Raw genomic sequence first — 9009 nt, forward strand, 5'->3', positions numbered from 1 at the left:
ATACACACAGCAACAATTAGGCAGGTTCAATTGTCTCAGATCTCAGTTGCAGATGTTACAAGTGCAAGTCTACACACAGCCCAAGCTAAAACGGGCAGATCCCATCTTTTTGGCTGGAAAATTCTGTGTCACTGAGTTGCCTCCCATGGAAGAAAGCAATGTCTCACTCTGAGCTAGGATCCTGCCGGCAAATGAACGGGTCAGCACAAATCCCAGCAGCCTGTGGGCCATGGTTTCATCTCCAATTCTACCAACACAAGCACAGAGTTCAGGATGGCACAGCAGCTCATCATCCCTTCATCTGTCAGAGGAGAGAGAGGGGCCAGACCCCGAGCTGGGATGTGGCTCACCAGGGGTGCCCTTGTGCTCAGCTCCCTGTCAGGGCTGCCCAGGTTTGCCTCTGTGCACAGCATCGGGGTCAGGGCAGGGGGGAAAGGTGTGAGGTTAAGTACACAGCACACATTAAACACAGCAGTCACTCTTTGCTCTACCCAGGCACTGCATTTACCAGGCCTTGGCGGGGGGCTGGATTCTTTGCACAGTCCAAGGCCTGGCAGGGTGTTGGAATCTCTGCAGAATGAGTGAAACCCTGTGTGGCATGTCACGGCAGCTGGGGCTTTCTCAGATGTGGTTTTTGGTCACGGGGACTGACCCCACTGCTCCTCTGCCTCCAGGGCCCCACGCCGTGCTCTGGGCACAGCACAACCCCATGCACACTGTTTTATAACCTCCCAGGGCTGTGATTGTTATTTTACAGCAGCGGGGCAGAACAGCAAATGCATAGACATAGGTAAGCCAGCCCTACTCACCTCCCACCTCCTCCCACACTGGCACTGGAGGAGGTTGCTCTGAAGCCAGATCATGATGCACAGCAACATGCCAGTGAGAAAAATCACACGACTCCCTTTGCTGTTATGTTCCAGCCAAGCTAAAAATAAACTGCAGGTAGAATTTCCTTTGTTTTCTTCACATGGTAGAGAAGATTGGAGTCTGAACAATGAAGACCTCGAATGATTCATGCAACCAGCATCCATGATTATGTACATTGCTGATGTCTTCAGCTCTGAGACTATAAAGTGGGAAAGAAAATGGCACTGAGAGTTATTCAGGTGAGAGGAGAACTCATATACTTTTAAGCTTGGCACAATCAGATTATGAGTGACGTTTTTCCCCTCACCCCTGCAACGTTATCTTGATCATGGTTAGGAAAAAAAAAAAAAAAAGAAGGGGTGGGCAGCATCTTAGCCTTTTTTACCAAGAAAATAAGGAAATCCTTTTCTGCAGATCATGGAGGTTACACAACATCAGCAGGGGGAACTTGAGGCCCTTTGCTATTGCCACAGAACCTGCTGTCCTCCAAAGACCAATTTGTAGACTGGTTCAGTTCAGAATGTAACTGAAACATCTTTAAATTACCATCTGAACATCTCAGGCCATGTCCTTATTCTGGAAGAAAGTCCAGTGTCACCTACACAGCGAGCCAAACCTACTAAGGCAGCAGCAGGAGGCAGCTGGGATTTCCCAGCCGAAGCTGTTACAGGCGGAAAGGGTTGGGGAGTACTGGGAATTTCTCACTAACTCATTTCCTGGAGGTAAAGCTGCTGCAGCCCCATCAGTGCTCTGGAGGAGAGGGAGGATGTCTTACTTGGAGCACAGCCAACAGTCTGGGAGGTCAACAGATGAGCAAGAGAAATTTCCTTGGACAAGAAGAGAATTCCCCAGCCCAGGCTCTTGGGCAAGAGGAGCCCTTGTGCAGAGTCTCATTTCTTCCTCCTAGATGCTTGTTTTTTTAGGCTGGCAGGAAGAGTGCAGCTGACTGCAGTCACTCCATGGTCAGTGTTCATTCCTGGGGGTCAGCAGAGGCCAGTGCCCATCCTTGAAAGATTTCCTGCCTGCAGAAGAGCTGCCCTTCCCTCTGCAGATGCAGAGTGCAGTTGTTACAGCCAAGACATGACCATCAGCTGTCTCCACTCAGTCTTTGGTTCAAGACAGTCCCAAAATTTCGCTTACTTCGTGGTAATCCAGACTTTAGATAGCTCTGGATTATCCCCCTTGCCCAGCTCTGAGAGTGGCAGTTTGCTTCTCTGCAGTCAGCCAAAATCTGCCTGACTTTGCACTTAAGTGAAGAGCTTCCACAGGCTCTGGTCTCTCACTCTCTGGGGTCTCTGAAGTGTTTGGGTTTGTGTTTTGGCACTCTTATTTTATTTTTTTTGGAAGGGTAGAGATGGGGAAAGGAGTGACTGGGGAGGCAACTGCCTTCCCCATGAATGTGAACTGCACAGTCCTGAAATAGGAACATACCAAACCCCTCTCCTCTCCACTCCTCTCTCTACTGTAAACCATCCCAGGTCAAAGATAAAAGCACATCTGACACGGTCACAGTGTTCTGAAGTGGTGCAGGGTCTTTCTTTTGTTGTCCAGAGGAATATTCTGAGCCAGAAGTTGCTTTTACAGGAGTATTATAATTTTGTCCTCTGTCAAATGCAAACAATCCACATGGCTCAAAAATCCAATGAGCTTGGTCTGGGGCTGGCTGAGTCATCCTGTTTGATTGTCAGTCTATAGTAATTAGACTGTGAACAGTAAACTATTTCATTACAAGGCAGTCCAGAGCCAGACCTGAAAAAAAACTTCAGCCACTCTGGTCAGCACCTGCCATTAGTGGTAACAGAACATTTCAATGAAAACCAAAAACACCAACGTGAAAACTACTTATTTCAAAGTGTTTTCATTGATGGAGTTTAATAAAAATATTTTTCTTACATTTGTTAGGAAAAAATAAACTCCACCCAAAACAACATGCAAAAGGTTTGTTAATTGGAAAAACAAATTCAGGAAAACGTTTTAAAGTAGTTCTCATCAGGACATCCAACTCCTCAGAATCTTGGACAGATGCATTATCTCCTACAGAGATGTTCCAGCCCAGCCCAGAATTAAGAATCAGCATGTCCAGGCTCCTTATTTCATACCCTATCTGTTGTATGTTTGTGTGGAGCTGCAGAATTAGGAGCTTATCTGAACTGAACTCAGCCCAGTAGTCCAAGAAACCTTTAAAGATGCATCAAAACTCAGCACACACTGAGCAGAGAAAGGTGGCCTCGGCAGAAACTCCCATTTTCAGTGTCCTCTGGGCCGTGTAGTATTTTTGTACCCACGCTGTGATCCCAGCACGTGCAGGGAGTGCCTTGGGTTGGGCCAGAGATTTTGGGCTGTGCTCACCAGAGGGTGTCACTTCTGGCAGCTCCTGCCTGCCCCTGGCAAAGAGAGACAGAGATGGGGGCCTTGCACAGGCTCCATCCACACCTCTGCAGGGTTCTCATCTGACTGATGGAGCTGTCTGACTCTCTACAGCAGGGCTGAAATTAAAACATGTATTAGGCAGAATTGAAGAAATTATTGCTTACCCTCCTTTTTAGCGAACTCATGATAAAGCCACTCATGTCCAAATACACACCATTCCTGCCTGCTTCTACAAACTCTACATTACCCCGTTTTTCCTGTAAATCCTGAACTTTGCTTTGAACTGATGAAAGTGCAGCATTTCTTCCTGCAGTAATCAGCTACCTGATGTTGAGCAATCCTGTGCTGGAAAGGGTATGGCTTTCCACCACTCGTAGCAGGGAGGCTGCAGGATATTTGTGCCATGTGTCCCTCACATTAAAATTTTGCAATTTCCCCATGGTTCTCCTGGGTGTAGTTTTATTATCATACATGTACCTGCATCCTTAATACACTCTACACCTTCAGGTGTTGAACTCATCATCCTGAGGTATGCAAAATAAATAGCTGCACCTTCAAGTCACAAATGTGGAAGTTCCGGGATAGGTTTTAAAGCCCTTAAAATCCCTGTTGATCCACACTCCTGTAGGCAAGAAGCTCCACCCCTTAGTCCCAGTAAGATGTTGCTTAACAAAGCAATGTGCAGATTCTGCATTTTTAAGATTTCCAGAGAATTGTCTGGGGTAGTGAGAGGTATTTGGTTTCTCATTTCATGACAGTTCATTGGAAATTCAAGTGTACTTCCTCCAGATTCTGGAGTCTGCTATTCAAGGGATTTTAAGATCAACAAATAAAATTATTTCATGTTCAGTCTTGATGTTGGTTTCCTCAAGAAGTGCAAGAGGAGATTATTGTAAGGGTGCTATAAATGCTGATTGCAGCATGTCCTGTGTCCATGCTTTGAATCCTTGTTTGAGAAAAGACAATAGGAAAGGCAAGGTATCCAACAGGATGCAGCTATCTGATGTGCTGACTTTTTAAACTATGTCCAAAATAGGCCTAAAAAGAGCTCACACAGCACCTACTTCAGCAGCGCCTGAAAAAGCACTTTCCAGGAATGACAATGCTTGTGAAGCTTGGTTGCATTGGTAGCATCACAGCAAAAATTACTCCAAATGAGCCCTGATGTGACAAACTGGGGACTGGGACCATGCTCACCCTGAGCCCCACCGCTTCACTATTTAATAAAATATCTAGTATTTCTTCTACTAGAAGCATAGTATAGAGGTTGGTTGATAGGAAAGCTTGTCAGTCCATTATGATAATTTAACATCAAGATGCACTTTTTTGGGGATGATTTCCAGAATACTCTCAGGGGAGAAAAGTCTGTAACTGCTCCAGTGCCTGGCCACCACATGATTCCTGTGTGTCAGACACTCCATGGCCACTGCTGCTTGTATGACAAGGATAATTCAAGTTTTCTGTCTTTAAAATTCACAGCATGAAGGCTTGTTCGAGAGAAATTGCTGTCCTTCACCATGCTTCTGGTGGACTCACCCAGCAGCACTACTATAGGTGACTGCTGGTTTCTCATTAAAAAAAAAAAAAAAAAGGGAAAGAGAAAGTGCAAAAACAAAATAAAAAAGCAGCACATCCAGATAGATTTTTAGCCCCACTGTCAGAAGTGTGGCTCCGCTCATGCTGTGCATATGGTGTAGGACAGACCCAACACTTCCTTGTGAACCTTCTGCAGCGTAACTTGTAACCAAACTAAAATATTTGAGCTGTAGGTTATACTGCTTACACCTGCAGAGCAGGATCCAAAAAACCTTTCCTCTTCCCACCGTCCTGCAAAGTGCAGGCTCTGATGGCCAGGCTACCTGTGCCCTGGTCCTGCCATGTCCTTTGTTCTTCTGGGCACCAGGAGGGACTGCTCCCCGTGCTGGTACAGGACTCAAGGGCCAGAGGAGAGCTCTGGCTGCAGGGGAGTGCTGGGGAACGCTGCTGATGGCAAACCCTGCTCTGCAGGATGCCCGCCAGCACCAGAGCACTTACAGTACAGCACAGTATCCCTTAAAGCACCAGAATTACCCTGGGGACCCACAGCCCACTGGGAAGCATGCAGCTGAGGCAAGAGAGAAGTGATGTTTATCCTGCCAAAGGAAAACACGTGGATTCTTCTTTGACCTTGAGATTCCAGATAAATAAAGGAGTCAGGGCAAATAAAGATGTCACTGGTTGATAATGCACGTACAGGAATTTCAGACAGTGATTTATACTGACTGGTATATTTAACTGCAAAACTACAGTCACAAGCAAAGCATTTGGGAGGCAGCACTTCTTCCTCCTAAGGCCGCCCTGCCCGTGCCATTTGCTCTGGTTTGCTTTAGAGGTGTTTAAGTGAGCATGTGAGGGTGTCTCCCAGGCATCCGCACAGAACCGCCTTAACACCTCGCTGCTTTTGTGCAGAATACTCAAGGAACTCAGGTACAACCTTCCTGCCTTAGTGGGTACCTCTTCAAAGTGCCTGATACAAAGAGGCCTCCAGCCCCCAGCCTTGACAGTCCCTGGGCACAGCACAGCACCCCCCTGCCCTGCTGTACAGCACAGATTCCTGCCTGCAGCTGAACATGCCAGCAAAGCAGCTGCATACACCTGGCCTGGCAGCACCAACCTCTGCTCCTCCTCCTCTCGCTCACGGCTGCCAGCTCAGCTCTGCCAGACCTGTGAGGATGTGCCCTGTGTCCTCCTCAGCAGCTTCCACACAGAATGGATGCACCTCTTCAGACAGAGGAGGGACCGCCTGATGCAGGAGGTGTAAATGCAGTGTGGAAAATCAAAGAAACCCAGTCTCCTCTTGGCACTGACTTAAAACTGTTGCCTCCATCCCAGGCTGATGAGGAATACAGAAACCTCCCACCCTGCACGTCTGGGTGATTGCTTCTGCTTTCACTTTAATTTCACTCCTTCCCCTCCTCGCAAAACTAAGAGGGAACTTTCTAAAGTGGAGGCAAATGGCAAACCATATCCATTCCCTGCTCACTTCCGACCCTCTTTCCCTTTCCAGTCGCTGAGGCACAAATGGTGTATCAGAGGAACTTCAACCTGTTCTTAAATCAGTCTCCGTCTCACCCGCTGCTTTCTGTAAGACTGACCCCGGTTACCTTGATTTTATATAGTGCCAACTATAACCCTACTCCTCTACCATCATTTGGGTGGGTAGGATCACATTTCTTCGCAGTTGCTGTAACTATTTTCTTTCACAGGTTTTAAGTGCTGCCTGATTGGCCCATGCTTTCTCGATATGTTTTATTTTTAACGCCACGACAATTTTGTCTTTCATGCATGTAACACTTTGTTCCTATAGGTATTACAGCAGCCTTCTCCTCTTTCTTTTCCCATATCTCCCTCTTCTAACAAGGAACACTTCAGCCCCCATGCCTACACTGTCTCGCAAGGTGCCTTTCTCATATCTCCAGCACTTGGGCTCTTCTTGCTGCCATTAGATTCTGAACTGCTTGTGACTTGATCCTGTCTCCATGCCACATAACCTTTCCGCACATTATTTTTATGCCTGCCTGGCTGCGATCATGGCTTTCTGAAGCATTTCTGGAGCTGCAGGCTCCCCTGCCCCATGCGGCCTCTTGCCCACACTTTCCCTGCCAGACTGGCTCCACCGCTTCCTCTCAGCCCATCCCAACCTCAGGAAGTCCCATTTCCATCTAGGCATGGGCAGAATCCTTGACACAGTGTCTGTCAGTGACACAGGCCAAACCCTCTGGTGGGAAGCAGTGACTCCAGGCACAGGCATCAGCACTTCACGGCCAGCTCAGAAGCTCGGCAGCCTCTGAGCTCCTGCTCTCCTTTGTTTCCACAGCTGTACAGCTGATGAGGAGGTACACGAGCTTCAGGCCAAGTCCTCTTCTCCTGCTCGTGAGGGCAAGGACAGCACACCCTTCCCCAGGGACTTGTGTGGGGACAGCCCCAAGGCAAGGGAAGGGATGGCACAGACTCCATGTCAGCCATCACCCCCATGGCTGTGGTGCCTCTAAGATCTGCTGAGCAATTCACCCAGATTTGCGGGCTGCCATTCCAAGGATGATTTATCTCCTGCCAGGGAGGTGGCTTGTGAGTGCAAAAGGTGGAGGGAGGCAAGCAGTGATGTGGATCCATGCGCTGCAGGAAATGTCAGAACGTTGGCAGTGCTTAGTGAACAAAGGCTCCCCACCAATCCTCCCAGGATGTCTGCAGGAGCACAGGGCCCCCAGGGGCAAGGCTTTCCCTCCAAAGGTAGTGCTGTGATTAACTGTCTAATTAAAGGAGGGGGCAGAACATGTGCCCTTTGCAGCCTGTCCAGCTCAGAACACAGGGAACACCGCCCTCCCCTCTCCCGCACCCTTCATCACAGTTTCTAAGAATTCTAAGTGTCACCAAATCTATCTGCTTAGAATTTCCCACACCAGAGAAGATGATCAAGTACAGGTTTCCTAACACTTAATGAAATAAAAGCTCAGACCAAGCCTGGTTACTCCAGGGGCATCCTTCAGGGTGTCCTTCCACCTGCAAAGGCAGCAGACCCAGTGCAGGAGTGCTCTGTCCAGTCCCTGGATGCCAGCACCCTGAGGTGTGCTGCCCAGGCCAGGCTCTGCCCCCTCACATGCCCATCAATGCACATGAGCCTGTTCACAGGCACTTGGTTCTCTGCCTCTTCTGGAGCTTTTTCCTTCCATCTGTTCGTGCACAGACAAGACACTGACTGCAAATCCCCAAACCCCACAGCTCTAAACAGGAGTTATCCCTGCCCCCTCAGCTCACATCTCTGGCATCTCTTGTTTTCAAGATACAACTTCAGAATCAGATGTGACTGGAGATCGTTTCACACAATGGTGTGTGAAGGGGAAGCTGTGAACTGAGAAAAGGTCTTGCAGAAACGAGGTTCGCAAAGGAAGGTGGCTTCTGCCTTACCTACAATAACACAGGAAGGAAAGTCTCACTGTTAGAGATGAGCAACAAATAACTCTTTGCTTTCTCAATGGCCAACTGAGCTCTAAAAAAGAAAGTTTAGCCTCTCACCATTTCCTGTTCCCACGGTGGCAGGGTGCATCCCCCACTGACCTCTGGCAGCAGATTTGGCCCTGATTTACTGCAGGGCTGGCGAAGCCAAATGTCCCCAAGGGGAAGAGGTGTGGCCACCAGCCTTTGCCGTGCAGCAGATGGATGAGCACCAGAGTCCCCTCCGTGTGTCTGGCTGGGAAGAGGGAGTTGGCCTGGACAGCATCTTCCTCGAAGGAGAAGTGAAGCTTTTCCCAGGTGTGCTGTGTTGGCCGCCCTGGCCCCATCCCATCACGTGTGAATATTCACCTTCAGGAGCCCAGGGGCAAGGCCAGGCTCAGCACAGATCCCTGTGCACAGAGCTGGGAGGAGGAGGCTGAGGTTTGCAGCCCCATCTGAAAAGGGTTGGGATTGCAAATGCCAGAAGGCTCCAGCTGAAAGGTGGTTTGGGTTTAGAGCAGCTGTTGTTATTTCAGCAGCTGCAACCTGAGAGAAACATGCAAATCTTTCCCTACATTATATTAGTGACTTGTCCAAATCACATTGTGAAGTCCTTCCTAGAGATCACAAAGCTGCAGGGGGAAAAAGGTGAGGGTCTAAATGCAGAACATGGCAACAGGTGGGAAAAGCAGGTATGGAATGTGGAAGAGAGTAGCAATAAAATCTAATCTACCTCAGCGTCCCCAAAATACTTGTGAGAGTTGAAAAAGATTCAAGCAAAAACTTTGGCTTTTCAAG

The sequence above is a fragment of the Chamaea fasciata genome, unplaced genomic scaffold, assembly GCF_029207755.1.
Source record: "Chamaea fasciata isolate MVZ Bird 193981 ecotype frontalis unplaced genomic scaffold, bChaFas1.0.hap1 SCAF_11, whole genome shotgun sequence".
Lineage (NCBI taxonomy): Eukaryota > Metazoa > Chordata > Aves > Passeriformes > Sylviidae > Chamaea > Chamaea fasciata.